We start from the raw sequence: 15,266 nt of genomic DNA on the forward strand, positions 1-15,266 counted from the left end.
ACTGTAATATTCCTCTTGAAAACTTAGCCAGTATCCCTTCCATCCTGCAGTAGCTTTGAAATTATTCTTTAAAAACTTAAGGCTAAATTATGAGTGGAGCACTATTAATTGCTTGTGCGTTGACTCCACTAGAAGTAAGCTTTTTGCACGCGTCGGTAGAGCTTAAATTACAAGTTGAAAGTAAAAAGTTTTCTCTAACGTGACATGCGCAAAAATACTTAACTTTGAATATTGAGATCGAGTTAACGTATTTCCCCATAGAAGTGAATTTAGCATGAAAGGGGAGGGGGGGGAGACCTAACACCCTACTCGCGCTCAAACCCGATTGCGTTTTCTCAAGTGCGTTAACTCGAGATGAACGTTCTTCACATAGAAGAATATGTTCTAAAATAAAAAAATTAAAAAAATATATTTATTCTAGGCAATAAGCCTGCACAGAGGGAAGTCTATTTAAAAAACAAACAAACAAAAAAAACTACACCCCCAAAGCTAAAATTACAAAAAATAAAAAAATGTAAAATTTCAGAAAAAAATCTGCAGCCTTCGCTCCGGATGAAGAAAGAAGATGATGAAGCCGCCTGAAAGAAGACCTTCTCCGACGTACTTCAGGAACAGTGAGTACCTATTTGGGGCTTAGGTTTAGGCTTTTCTCTTGCAAGGTGTATCCAGTCCACGGATTCATCCTTTACTTGTGGGATATTCTCATTCCCTACAGGAAGTGGCAAAGAGAGCACACAGCAGAGCTGTCCATATAGCTCCCCCTCTAGCTCCACCCCCCCAGTCATTCTCTTTGCCGGCTCTAAGCACTAGGGTCTCTCTACGGGAGGGTAAAGTGAATGTGGAATCCATCTTCGAAGAAGGAACGTCTTTTACACAATCTTGATGTAGTTCGTGCTTTAAAGTTCTATTTACAAGCAACTAAGGATTTCAGACAAAAATCTTCCTTGTTTGTTATCTATTCTGGTAAGAGGAGAGGTCAGAAAGCGACTGCTACCTCTCTTTCTTTCCTTTTGGCTGAAAAGCATCATCCGTTTGGCCTATGAGACTGTTGGCCAGCAGCCTCCTGAAAGAATTACTGCTCATTCTACCAGAGCAGTGGCTTCCACATGGGCTTTCAAAAATGAGGCTTCTGTTGAACAGATTTGTAAGGCAGCGACTTGGTCTTCACTGCATACTTTTGCCAAATTTTACAAATTCGATACTTTTGCTTCTTCGGAGGCTATTTTTGGGAGAAAGGTTTTGCAAGCAGTGGTGCCTTCCGTTTAAGGTACCTGTCTTGTTCCCTCCCTTCATCCGTGTCCTAAAGCTTTGGTATTGGTATCCCACAAGTAAAGGATGAATCCGTGGACTGGATACACCTTGCAAGAGAAAACAGAATTTATGCTTACCTGATAAATTACTTTCTCTTGCGGTGTATCCAGTCCACGGCCCGCCCTGGCAATTAAGTCAGGTAAAAATTTTTTGTTTAAACTACAGTCACCACTGCACCCTATGGTTTCTCCTTTTTCTTCCTAACCTTTGGTCAAATGACTGGGGGGTGGAGCTAGAGGGGGAGCTATATGGACAGCTCTGCTGTGTGCTCTCTTTGCCACCTCCTGTAGGGAATGAGAATATCCCACAAGTAAAGGATGAATCCGTGGACTGGATACACCGCAAGAGAAAGTAATTTATCAGGTAAGCATAAATTCTGTTTTTTATTTATTTTTTGGGGAGGGGGGGGGGCTTAAAGTGCTGATTGCCCAGTAAAAGACCTGAATGCCTTTTTAAGGACAATGCCCCTACAAATGCCCCTTTAGTGGGGGGGTTTGGTCGTGGGGAGGTTTTACTGTTAGAGTTAAAAGAGCTGTTTAACTTAGGGCGATGCCCTACAAAAGGCCCTTTAATGGGCTATTGGTAGTTAAGATTAGGGGGTGTTTATTTGGGGGGGGGGGGGCTTTTTTATTTTCATAGGGATGAGGTATATATATTTTTTTATCATTTTGTTTATTTTTTCTGTAATGTTAGACTTTTTTTATTTTTTGTAATTTAATGTTAGTTTTTTAAATTTTAATTGTTATTTAGTAGTAATTGGGGTTGATGTAGGTGGTGTTCGGTTAGGGGGCTTAGTAATTAAATTGTTATTTGCGTTGTGGGGGGTTTGGGGTTTAGAGGTTAATAGGTTTATTGCAATATGGGGTTTTTGCGGTTTAGGGGTTAATAGGTTAATTAGGTTTATTGTGATGGGGTGGTTGACGGTTAAGGGGTTAATATAATTATGCTATATGCGGATTAGGGGTTAATTACTTTATTTTGCGATGTGGGGGTTGATGGTTTAGCTGTTTAATACTTTTTTGTTATACTTCGTGTGGGCGGTTACGTGTTTATATTTTTATTTCTTGCTGGCGGTTATGTGTTTTTTAGTTATTTTGTGCGGGCGGTTGCGTGTTTTGTCTTTTAAGGATTTGGGTTTGCCTACGCTGCATCCAGGTGCATTCTAAAAATGGCAGGGTGGTGAAAGAATCCACTGATCCACCTGCATCCAGGTGGATTCTTTGTTTTGGCTGCCTCGCACAGCCAACATTCCTTTGAGGATGTGTGCGCAACTGGTGACTGCGCCGGATGCGTTACTAATGCGATTATATATATATATATATATATATATATATAATCTTCCTCCTAAGGGCTCTGCACTCACTTTCAGTATCAACTACTAGGGTGCATTCAAAGCGTAATGACAAAAACAAATATGTAAAGCACTCTCCAGTTCTTGTACCATAATAATCAAATTTATTTATACCAGTGACGTTTCAGAGATATTATCCCCGTCCTCAGACCATGTAAATAACAAAACACATATCTGACTCTTTTATTCCTTCACCAGTTCACCCAGCTGGAAAACGAGAAGTACCTTGTGTCCTAGCCACACCACTGCGTAGACGCAGCCCGTCGCCATGGTAACCAGCCACGGCGTCCCTAAAAAATGCAAGACAGCGGATCTGTTAGCGCAAAGCAACATCACCTAATATTAATTACATAAGCATATCAGTGTCATCTTTTTACATTAACATCTTTTAAGCGCGTCTCTAGAACATATGTATATTCTTTGCGTGTCCTTTTTTTATTTCTATAACACATAGCATGCTCAAAATTTAAATTACAGGCTCAACTGCATACTATATCTTAAAGGCAAGATCCAACACAAACAATCTAAAAGCTAGATTACAAGGGGAGATAATCTAAGTCAAAACTGCATAAATGTCCAATTATTGGACAGGTTAGGTTCTATTTATAGTATAACAAATAAAAATTGAAACAGATCTATACTATAACAAACCAAAATATATGATTCTAGAGAGCAATGATGTTTGGCCCAATAAAACAGACTATGAAAAAAGGATTTAATAGAAAACAGTGCCAGTCAAGATGGGTATTCAAATCTCTGGGCATCAATGTATCCAGATTGAATATCCACCTTGACTCGCACTGTAGAAATATCTTACCTCTATCCCCCCCTCTAATTGGAGGGGGAATGTGATCAGTGATCACATATCTCAGGTCAGAGACGGTATGGCCATTTATGGCAAAGTACCAAGCCACGGGTTGTTCAGATTCCCGTTTACTAATATCTCCGAAACGTCACTGGTATAAATAAATTTGATTATTATGGTACAAGGTTGACTGTAAAGGGCTCCAATGCAAACAAAAAAAATAATATATATATATATATATATATATATATATATAAAAACATATACACACACACTCAGGCACTGAAGAGCTCTAAACAGGAAGACAAGCGTGTCAACCAGCTTGGAATAGTGTTGAAAAACGTATAGTAAGAAGCCAAAAAGGAGTAATCCTATTATATAGGTGAGTGGGACCATACATAGGGGTCAGTTTATCAAAGGCTTCGAAAGCCTTTCGACACCCTATGACTGGGGAGATTGACAGCTCCTTCCTGCACGTGATTGGCTGTGAGCAGACAGGGGGCGGGTTTGCACGTGAGCGCAAAATAGCGCTTGTGTGTAATGCTGAATTCCGCATATATGCGCCCCTGTCCGCTGCAGCTTGATAAATAGACCCAATAGTCATTCACAGTGGCCCTTCAATGTAACAAGATACAAAACAACCATAGGGAAAAACATTCCTGTCGTTATGCTCACCACCTATTAGTTCAGTGGCTGGCCAGACATTCGTGGGGGAGAAAGTCAATCCACCTTGTGTTTCCTTAGGTCAGTTGTCACTTTCAGACTCCTGTAGACTTGCTTGTCTGGTACTCACAAACAATCCCAAAATGCTGATGTGTGTGTGTGTATGTATGTCCACGTGTATATATATATATGTATATATGTGTGTGTGTGTATATATATATATATATATATGTGTATGTGTGTGTGTGTGTATATATATATATATATATATATATATATATATATATATATATATATATATATATATATATATTTAGGCATGTATTTGTACGTATCTCTATGTTAAAGCCCTTTGCAGTTAATTTTTTTCTAACACCTGAGACCTCATATCTTTGAGCCCTTATAACTTTTTTATGCAATTTATTTTTAATAATTTATATTAGACAGTGTTATTTTTGTGGCAGTTTTTATTTCAGTGTAACAGTTAACCAGAGCTCTGCGGTCGCACTATCCTGGCGCTTGTTAAATTCAATTGTGCTCAAGCGATTGCGTTTACTTTTAACTTGTAATACACGCAATACTTCTAAAACACACAAACAGCCATGATAAACCCGATTATTGCTAGTGCACAACTGTTACCGCACCACTTGTAATCTGGCCCTTAGTATAATACAGCTTTCTGTTAAAGCTACAGCCACACACCATGCACAGTAAAGTACCAGGAAACCTGACCTAATGATCTAAGAACCTTCAGTGGTAGGTGGGTGCTGTTTATTATCACAAGCTGATCTAAGCACTGCTAGAGTATGCATGTCACAGGCAACATCTGCAAATGGCATAAGCTTAGTTTCACTTCTAGTTTCCATATTTGCTAATAATTTCATGTCTTGTTCTGCATGTGGCATTTTTTAACAGTATCTTCCCTATAAATGTCTCCCAGTTTGCCAAATAAAGTCTATCTTTCCTATTGGATAAATAAGAGAGAGAATCACACCCCTTCTTTTGTTCTGCATGATATGTGTAGCAGATTCATGATATATGCTCTCAAGGTATATTTGCTTTTCCTATGTTTAGAAGTCACATAGGCCTCTCCTGACTTGAAGCTACCAACCAACCTCAGTAGTAACAACAGAACCCTAAACTCTCAGTACAATCATGGCAATGCTAATTAAGGCGCTTAGTAGGTGAGAAGGATTCCAGTACTTCAGGGGGAAACCAAATTCAACTGATAATGTTCACTATGGACTGTAGCAGCTAAAAAAATCGCCTGTTGATATATATGCAGAGTTGTGTTCTGGAGTTCACCACACCGTCTTGTAATTTTACAATATGGATATCCATGCTGGGATGCAGCAAGTGTTAGAAGGAACGTATTGGTAGTAAACTTTGCAGCCTAATATTGATTTAAAATTGCTATGTATGTTATGTATGGCGTTGCCTTGCACGTATATGTTTTATTTTAGGAGATTTTTGACAAAGGACTTTTGTGGTGAACCCTAGAAGCAGGTCACACACAAAAAACTTAAATTAGAATATCGCAACTGTGTTAACTTATTCCCCAATGGACCTCAATGGAGCATGAATAGAGGGTAAAATCCAACAAGTCGCGCAAACCCGATTGCATTTTCTCAAGTATTTTTTGTAAAATATCTATATCTCTATATTTATCTAAAATGTCCCCCTCCAATATCCTTTCCTTTCCCTAGCCTTTATTCTCCCCCTTTACTCTAGGACCCCCTGTACCTCCTTCCTCCTCCACCCTTCCACATCCCTGCCGCTCTTAGTATATATTTATTCTGTAGTGTAGTGGTCCCACCTGTTCCCTCCAGCAATGGGCCAACCACCTGCTTCCCTCCTATCCCTCCCACGCCACCAATGATCTGCATCACCGCTGCCCAATGCAGAGAGGGACACACTGTCCCTCTCTGCTTCCGAACCTCTTCAAAACTATTTCTGCCCTGCCCCACTTGTGTGGCATGCAGAAATAGTGCCATTTTGCTACTCTTAGCGAGATTGTGACAGAGGTCCTTAAGGGCTTAACGACCAGCACAGTCTCTACTGCACATCGGCGCTGCTCGTTAAGGGGTTAAAGCCAGGTATGTTTGTCTTGCGCAGTCTCTACTTTACATTACTGAGTAAATACATATTTCAAACCTTTATTAATTATGAATATAGCATAAATATGATTTCAGGTTTTCAGCTACTTGACTACAAAGGGCTCCAACTAAAGGCTAGTTTCCATTGAGGTGGTAACGTTTGGAAACCCATGGTAAAAACCTTTTATCTCCATTAAAGTCTATAGAGAATTTTTATGTTATCAGCAGTTTCCAAACATTACCAACTCAATGGAAACTAGGCCTAAGAATATAAGTATACAAATAATTCATATGTGGAAACTAAGGGATACCCAAATATAATCAAGTGCATCTTTGTTTTGTTTTCTAAGGAAGCACTTAAATATGTCTATATATGTATACTTATGTATTTATGTGTTTGTCTGTAACAACATATATGCACATATAAATACATATGTTCATATGCACACGTGTATGTGTGTGTGTATATATATATATATATATATATATATATATATATATATATATATATATATATATATATATATATATGTATAATATAAATATATATATATATATATATATTTATACATATGTATATATGTAATACATTTGCTACTTCCAACTTGCGCAAAGAGCTGTGATAAACCCCTTTTCTCCAACATAGGTGTGTCCGGTCCACGGCGTCATCCTTACTTGTGGGATATTCTCTTCCCCAACAGGAAATGGCAAAGAGCCCAGCAAAGCTGGTCACATGATCCCTCCTAGGCTCCGCCTACCCCAGTCATTCTCTTTGCCGTTGCACAGGCAACATCTCCACGGAGATGGTTAAGAGTTTTTTGGTGTTTAAATGTAGTTTTTATCCTTCAATCAAGTGTTTGTTATTTTAAAATAGTGCTGGTATGTACTATTTACTCTGAAACAGAAAAGAGATGAAGATTTCTGTTTGTAAGAGGAAGATGATTTTAGCAAACGTTACTAAAATCGATTGCTGTTTCCACACAGGACTGTTGAGATGAAGTAACTTCAGTTGGGGGAAACAGTTGGCAGACTTTTCTGCTTGAGGTATGACTGGCCACATTTCTAACAAGACTATGTAATGCTGGAAGGCTGTCATTTCCCCTATGGGGACCGGTAAGCCATTTTCTTAGATTAAGTAAAAGAATAAAGGGCTTCATAAGGGCTTAAAAAACTGGTAGACATTTTTCTGGGCTAAAACGATTACTTTGCTAAGCATATTTTGCAGATTATAACTCTTAATAGTTATTATAATCTTGGGGATTGTTTTAAAAAACGGCAGGCACTGTATTGGACACCTTTTTCAGATGGGGGCCTTTTCTAGTCATAGGCAGAGCCTCATTTTCGCGCCACTAATGTGCAGTTGTTTTTGGAGAGCAAGGCATGCAGATGCATGTGTGAGGAGCTAAGAACCACTGAAAAAGCTTATAGAAGGCGTCATTTGGTATCGTATTCCCCTCTGGGCTTGGTTGGGTCTCAGCAAAGCAGATAGCTGGGACTGTATAGGGGTTAAATGTAAAAACGGCTCCGGTTCCGTTATTTTAAGGGTTAAAGCTTTCAAATTTGGTGTGCAATACTTTCAAGGCTTTAAGACACTGTGGTGAAATTTTGGTGAATTTTGAACAATTCCTTCATACTTTTTCACATATTCAGTAATAAAGTGTGTTCTACATTGCAATTTCTTCTGCTAGAAGAGTTTCAGAGTTATCTGCTCTGCAGTGTTCTCTGCCCTAGCTGGTGTTCCATGCAGATAAGGTGGTTTTGCGTACTAAGCCTGGTTTTCTTCCGAAAGTTGTTTCCAACAAAAATATTAACCAGGAGATAGTTGTACCTTCTTTGTGTCCGAATCCAGTTTCAAAGAAGGAACGTTTGTTACACAATTTGGACGTAGTCCGTGCTCTAAAATTCTATTTAGAGGCTACTAAAGATTTCAGACAAACATCTTCCTTGTTTGTTGTTTATTCTGGTAAAAGGAGAGGTCAAAAAGCAACTTCTACCTCTTTCTTTTTGGCTTAAAAGCATTATCCGATTGGCTTATGAGACTGCCGGACGGCAGCCTCCTGAAAGAATCACAGCTCACTCCACTAGGGCTGTGGCTTCCACATGGGCCTTCAAGAACGAGGCTTCTGTTGACCAGATATGTAAGGCAGCGACTTGGTCTTCACTGCACACTTTTGCCAAATTTTACAAATTTGATACTTTTGCTTCTTCGGAGGCTATTTTTGGGAGAAAGGTTTTGCAAGCCGTGGTGCCTTCCATTTAGGTGACCTGATTTGCTCCCTCCCTTCATCCGTGTCCTAAAGCTTTGGTATTGGTTCCCACAAGTAAGGATGACGCCGTGGACCGGACACACCTATGTTGGAGAAAACAGAATTTATGCTTACCTGATAAATTACTTTCTCCAACGGTGTGTCCGGTCCACGGCCCGCCCTGGTTTTTTTAATCAGGTCTGATGAATTATTTTCTCTAACTACAGTCACCACGGTATCATATGGTTTCTCCTATGCATATTTCCTCCTGTACGTCGGTCGAATGACTGGGGTAGGCGGAGCCTAGGAGGGATCATGTGACCAGCTTTGCTGGGCTCTTTGCCATTTCCTGTTGGGGAAGAGAATATCCCACAAGTAAGGATGACGCCGTGGACCGGACACACCGTTGGAGAAAGTAATTTATCAGGTAAGCATAAATTCTGTTATCGCTTGCGCGCAACTTAGCTTGCCACTTGTAATCTAGCCCTATGTGTGTAAACTCTGTACATTAGGTAATTTTGTATATGTTGTCATTTTTGTTTTTATCTTGTGAGGGGGATAGGTGAAAATGATTTCTACTTGGTGGAACAAGCTTTCACATTTGCTGACATGGGATTAAAGGGATAGTAAACACCAAAAATGTTATTGTTTAAAAAGATAGATAATCCCTTTATTTACCATTCCCCAGTTTTGCATAACCAACACTGTTATAGAAATAAACTTTTTACCTCTGTGATTACCTTGTATCTAAGCTTCTGCATGAGCACAATGTTATCTATATGAAACGCATGAACCAACGCCCTCTAGCTGTGAAAAACTGTCAAATGCATTCAAATTAGAGGCAGCCATCAAGGGCTTAGAAATTGGCATATGAGCCTACCTAGTATTAGCCTTCAAGTAAGAATAACAAGAGAACAAAGCAAATTTGATGATAACCGTAAATTAGAAAGTTTTTTAAAATGACTTGCCCTATCTGAATCATAAACGTTTAGTTTGGACTTTACTATCCCTTTAAATCAAGGGGGAAAAAATAATGCCATGGAAAAGACTGTTTCCCCATCACTCTAGTGCTGGAGTTGACTTACAATTTTTATTTCTTTCATGTAATTAGCAAGAGTCCATGAGCTAGTGACGTATGGGATATACATTCCTACCAGGAGGGGCAAAGTTTCCCAAACCTTAAAATGCCTATAAATACACCCCTCACCACACCCACAAATCAGTTTTACAAACTTTGCCTCCTATGGAGGTGGTGAAGTAAGTTTGTGCTAGATTCTACGTTGATATGCGCTCCGCAGCAGGTTGGAGCCCGGTTTTCCTCTCAGCGTGCAGTGAATGTCAGAGGGATGTGAGGAGAGTATTGCCTATTTGAATGCAATGATCTCCTTCTACGGGGTCTATTTCATAGGTTCTCTGTTATCGGTCGTAGAGATTCATCTCTTACCTCCCTTTTCAGATCGACGATATACTCTTATATATATATATACCATTACCTCTGCTGATTTTCGTTTCAGTACTGGTTTGGCTTTCTACAAACATGTAGATGAGTGTCCTGGGGTAAGTAAGTCTTATTTTCTGTGACACTCTAAGCTATGGTTGGGCACTTTTTTATAAAGATCTAAATATATGTATTCAAACATTTCTTTGCCTTGACTCAGGATGTTCAACATTCCTTATTTTCAGACAGTCAGTTTCATATTTGGGATAATGCATTTGAATCAATTATTTTTTCTTCGTTCTTTTGCGTCAAAAGTGTCGGCGTTCCGGATGTGGCGTCATTTTTGGCGCCAAAAGCATTTAGGCACCAAATAATGTGGGCGTCTTATTTGGCGCTAAAAAAAAATATGGGCGTCACTTTTGTCTCTACATTATTTAAGTCTCATTATTTATTGCTTCTGGTTGCTAGAAGCTTGTTCACTGGCATTTTTTTCCCATTCCTGAAACTGTCATTTAAGGAATTTGATCAATTTTGCTTTATATGTTGTTTTTTCTATTACATATCGCAAGATGTTCCACGTTGCAACTGAGTCAAAAGATACTTCAGGAAAATCGCTGCCCGGTGCTGGAGCTACCAAAGCTAAGTGTATCACTTTTGGTATCTGTTCCTTCAGCTGTTGTTTGTACTAAATGTTATGACAAACTTGTTAATGCAGATAAAATTTCCTTTAGTACTGTTACATTACTTGTTGCTGTTCCGTCAACATCTAATACTCAGAGTGTTCCTGATAACATAAGAGATTTTGTTTCTAAATCCATTAAGAAGTCTATGTCTGTTATTTCTCCTTCTAGTATACATAAATGTCTTTTAAAACTTCTCTTTTTTCATATGAATTTTTAAATGAACATCATCATTCTGATACTGATAATGGTTCTTCTGGTTCAGAGGTTTCTGTCTCAGAGGTTGATGCTGATAAATCTTTGTATTTGTTCAAGATGGAATTTATTCGTTCTTTATTTAAAGAAGTATTAATTGCATTAGAAATAGAGGATTCTGGTCCTCTTGATACTAAAACTAAACGTTTAAATAAGGTTTTTAAATCTCTTGTAGTTATTCCAGAAGTGTTTCCTGTCCCTGATGCTATTTCTGAAGTAATTTCCAGGGAATGGAATAATTTGGGTAATTCATTTACTCCTTTTAAAACGTTTTAAGCAATTATATCCTGTGCCATCTGACAGATTAGAGTTTGGGACAAAATCCCTAAGGTTAATGGGGCTGTCCCTACTCCTGCTATATTTTTAGCGGATGTTGCTGCAGCTTCAACTTTTTGGTTAGAAGCTTTAGCGCAACAAGTAACAGATCATAATTCTCATAGCATTATTATTCTATAACATGCTAATTATTTTATTTGTGATGTCATCTTTGATATCATTAGAATTGATGTCAGGTATATGTCTCTAACTATTTTAGCTAGAAGAACTTTATGGCTTAAAACTTGGAATGCTGATATGTCTTCTAAGTCAACTTTGCTATCCCTTTCTTTCCAGGGTAATAAATTATTTGGTTCTCAGTTGGATTCTTTTATCTCAACTGTTACTGGAAGGAAGGGAACTTTTTTACCACAGGATAAAAAATCTGAGGTAAATTTAGGTCTAATAATTGTTTTTCGTTCCTTTTCATCACAACAAGGAACAAAAGCCTGATCCTTCATCCTCAGGAGCGGTATCAGTTTGGAAACCTTCTTCACTTTGGAATATATCCAAGCCTTATAGAAACTCAAAGCCAGCTCCTAAGTCCCCATGAAGGTGCGGCCCTCATTCCAGCTCAGCTGGTATGGGGCAGTTTACGTTCTTTTCAAGAAATTTGGATCAATTCCGTTCACAATCTCTGGTTTCAGAACATTGTTTCAGAAGGGTACAGAATTGGCTTCAAGTTAAGGCCTCCTGTAAAGAGATTTTTTTCTTTCCCGTGTCCCAGTAAACCCAGCAAAGGCTCAAGCATTTCTGAAATGTGTTTCAGATCTAGAGTTGGCTGGAGTAATTATGCCAGTTCCAGTTCTGGAACAGGGGCTGGGGTTTTATTCTATCTCTTCATTGTACCAAAGAAGGTCAATTCCTTCAGACCAGTTCCTATCAATATTGAATCGTTATGTAAGGATACCAACATTCAAGATGGTAGCTGTAAGGACTATCCTGCCTTTTGTTCAGCAAGGGCATTATATGTCTACAATAGATTTACAGGATGCATATCTGCATATTCCGATTCATCCAGATCACTTTTAGTTTCTGAGATTCTCTTTTTTAGACAAGCATTACCAGTTTTGTGGCTCTACTGTTTGGCTTAGCATCAGCTCCAAGAATTTTTAGAAAGGTTCTCGGTGCCCTTCTGTCTGTATTCAGAGAACAGGGTATTGGTATTTCCTTATTTGGACGATATCTTGGTACTTGCTCAGTCTTCACATTTAACAGAATCTCATACGAATCGACTTGTGTTGTTTCTTCAAGATCATGGTTGGAGGATCAATTTACCAAAAAGTTCATTGATTCCTCAGACAAGGGTAAACTTTTTAGGTTTCCAGGTAGATTCAGTGTCTATGACTCTGTCTTTGTCAGACAAGAGAAGTCTAACATTGATATCAGCTTGTCAAAACCTTCAGTCACAATCATTCCCTTTGGTAGCCTTATGCATGGAAATTTTAGGTCTTATGACTGCTGCATCGGACGCGATCTCCTTTGCTCATTTTCACATGCGACCTCTTCAGCTCTGTATGCTGAACCAATGGTGCAGGGATTACACAAAGATATCTCAATTAATATCTTTAAAACCGATTGTACGACACTCTCTGACGTGGTGGACAGATCACCATCGTTTAGTTCAGGGGGCTTCTTTTGTTCTTCCGACCTGGACTGTAATTTCAACAGATTCAAGTCTTACAGGTTGGGGAGCTGTGTGGGGGTCTCTGACGGCACAAGGGGTTTGGGAATCTCAGGAGGTGAGATTACCGATCAATATTTTGGAACTCCGTGCAATTTTCAGAGCTCTTCAGTCTTGGCCTCTTCTGAAGAGAGAGTCGTTCATTTGTTTTCAGACAAACAATGTCACAACTGTGGCATACATCAATCATCAAGGAGGGACTCACAGTCCTCTGGCTATGAAAGAAGTATCTCGAATTCTGGTTTGGGCGGAATCCAGCTCCTGTCTAATCTCTGCGGTTCATTTCCCAGGTATAGACAATTAGGAAGCGGATTATCTGTCGTCAAACGTTGTATCCGGGCGAATGGTCTCTTCACCCAGAGGTATTTCTTCAGATTGTTCAAATGTGGGAACTTCCAGAAATAGATCTGATGGTTTCTCATCTAAACAAGAAACTTCCCAGGTATCTGTTCAGACCCCGGGATCCTCAGGCGGAGGCAGTGAATGCATTATCACTTCCTTGGAAGTATCATCCTGCCTATATCTCTCCGCCTCTAGTTCTTCTTCCAAGAGTAATCTCCAAGATTCTGAAGGAATGCTCGTTTGTTCTGCTGGTAGCTCCAGCATGGACGGATTCTTTTTCGGATGGCCTTTTGCCAACCGTGGGCTCTTCCGTTAAGACCAGACCTTCTGTCGCAAGGTCCTTTTTTCCATCAGGATCTCAAATCTTTAAATTTAAGGGTATGGAGATTGAACGCTTGATTCTTGGTCAAAGAGGTTTCTCTGACTCTGTGATCAATACTATGTTACAGGCTCGTAAATCTGTATCTAGAGAGATATATTATAGAGTCTGGAAGACTTATATTTCTTAGTGTCTTCTCATCATTTTTCCTGGCATTCTTTTAGAATTCCGAGAATTTTTTTACAGTTTCTTCAGGATGGTTTAGATAAAGGTTTGTCAGCAAGTTCCTTGACAGGATAAATCTCTGCCCTTTCTGTTCTTTTTCACAGAAAGATTGCTAATCTTCCTGATATTCATTGTTTTGTACAAGACTTGGTTCGTATAAAACCTGTCATTCAGTCAATTTCTCCTCCTTGGAGTTTGAATTTGGTTCTGGGGGCTCTTCTAGCTCCTCCTTTTGAACCCATGCATTCATTTGGACATTAAACTTCTTTCTTGGAAAGTTTTGTTTCTTTTGGCCATCTCTTCTGCCAGAAGAGTCTCTGAATTATCTGCTCTTTCTTGTGAGTCTCCTTTTCTGATTTTTCATCAGGATAAGGCGGTGTTGCGAACTTCTTTTGAATTTTTTCCTAAGGTTGTGTATTCTAACAACATTAGTAGAGAAATTGTGGTTCCTTTATTATGTCCTAATCCTAAGAATTCTAAGGAGAAATCATTGCATTCTTTGGATGTTGTTAGAGCTTTGTTATATTATGTTGAAGCTACCAAGTCTTTCCGAAAGACTTCTAGTCTATTTTTCATCTTTTCTGGTTCTAGAAAAAGCCAGAAAGCTTCTGCTATTTCTTTGGCATCTTGGTTGAAATCTTTAATTCATCATGCCTATGTCGAGTCGGGTAAAACTCCGCCTCAAAGGATTACAACTCATTCTACTAGGTCAGTTTCTACTTCCTGGGCGTTTAGGAATGAAGCTTCGGTTGATCAGATTTGCAAAGCAGCAACTTGGTCCTCTTTGCATACTTTTACTAAATTCTACCATTTTGATGTGTTTTCTTCTTCTGAAGCAGTTTTTGGTAGAAAAGTACTTCAGGTAGCGGTTTCAGTTTGAATCTTCTGCTTATGTTTTCATTAACTTTATTTTGGGTGTGGATTATTTTCAGCAGGAATTGGCTGTCTTTATTTTATCCCTCTCTCTCTAGTGACTCTTGCGTGTAAAGATCCACATCTTGGGTAGTCATTATCCCATACGTCACTAGCTCATGGACTCTTGCTAATTACATGAAAGAAAACATAATTTATGTAAGAACTTACCTGATAAATTCATTTCTTTCATATTAGCAAGAGTCCATGAGGCCCACCCTTTTTGTGGTGGTTATGATTTTTTTGTATAAAGCACAATTATTCCAATTCCTTATTTTATATCCTTTCGCACTTTTTTCTTATCACCCCACTTCTTGGCTATTCCTTTAACTGATTTGTGGGTGTGGTGAGGGGTGTATTTATAGGCATTTTAAGGTTTGGGAAACTTTGCCCCTCCTGGTAGGAATGTATATCCCATACGTCACTAGCTCATGGACTCTTGCTAATATGAAAGAAATGAATTTATCAGGTAAGTTTTTACATAAATTATGTTTTTTTCCCCTCTTTTCTTATATATCTTACGTCATTTTTTTAATATTCAACTTCTGTAGAGACTTGCTGCTTCTTTTGGTGGTGCAGAATAGCTGAAATGCAGGAGCAAAAAACCCCCATTTGTTTGACTTT

General features: G+C 38.9%; 1 protein-coding gene across 1 annotated transcript in view; it reads left to right on the top strand.

The window, feature by feature from the left end:
* CBL (Cbl proto-oncogene) overlaps positions 1-15,266 on the top strand; it is a 171,556-nt gene that overhangs the window by 85,445 nt on the left and 70,845 nt on the right. The gene's annotated exons all lie outside the window — the stretch shown is intronic.

This window comes from Bombina bombina, chromosome 8 (assembly GCF_027579735.1).
Source record: "Bombina bombina isolate aBomBom1 chromosome 8, aBomBom1.pri, whole genome shotgun sequence".
NCBI lineage: Eukaryota > Metazoa > Chordata > Amphibia > Anura > Bombinatoridae > Bombina > Bombina bombina.